We start from the raw sequence: 1016 nt of genomic DNA, 5'->3' as shown, positions 1-1016 counted from the left end.
CAAGAAATGTCGGCTGCATGCAAAATATTACCGACAACAGCCAATAAGGACTTCGGGACGGCGACTCGTACAAGAAATATGAAGAATGAAAATCAAGAAAAAATACCCTAGCGGAATGAAGCATATTCTTAGTCAGGGCCGAGTAGGTATAGCCGTGTAGTAAGATAATACATAGCAACTTTCAACTGAGTATACAGGCGCATAATTTTGTAGTACACCAACAAGCCATAAAGACCTTTATATTTAGAAGTCGAGGTTCACAGTCGCTATCGCAACATTTGGCTATCGAGATCTTCATCAAAAATTACCATCAACAATATAAAATTTCAAGATCTGCTTCTACGCTGCTATCTACAAAGCACGGTTTTCATCATAAAGACAATTGTGGGCCTGTCAATTTGAAGTAATTCATTGAATATTGTCCTCCGAACCAGCGCAAAGTGCTTTTCGTTGTACTTGACGCATCGTGCAGCGGGGCTGCCGTAGCTTAGCGCTTGAGGAAGCGTAATTTGAGTCACCGACCTTTCGCTCTTTACAAGAACCAATACGAATGTAGCGGGTCGCAATCCGCTACCTCCAAGAGTAGTTAGTAACTTAAACAAGGCTAAAAAAATTCAGTTTATTTTCAAGACTGATTTTTATTTTTTTTTTATCTGCGGCAAAGCCGCCTAATCTGAATTGTTTAGATTTTCCTAAATATACATTGCAAAATCTAACTACATGCATAACTACTGGCTACATAGCCACATACCGTGTTCTTGTTTGGGTGTGCCCATCTGTGAGAGAGACACATCTGTTACCAGGGTACGTGTAAATCCGTTACACTCTCCCCCACTAAGATTAATAACATTAAAAGTTCCAATCGATTATTGCCTCAACGAGGCTCGCGTGTCCGCTAGACACTGCAGCTTTGATCGTTGGCATAAAACAACTTCCGTGCTCAATGAGCCCTGTCTCAACTACACTGAAGTCACCAAGTCTCGCTAGTTCTGACAGCGAACACGGGCAGAGCCCAT

Source organism: Plasmopara halstedii (assembly GCF_900000015.1).
Source record: "Plasmopara halstedii genome assembly, contig: Scaffold_2935, whole genome shotgun sequence".
Lineage (NCBI taxonomy): Eukaryota > Oomycota > Peronosporomycetes > Peronosporales > Peronosporaceae > Plasmopara > Plasmopara halstedii.
The sequence above is the reverse complement of the archived record's forward strand: the minus strand, read 5'-3'. Positions refer to the sequence as shown.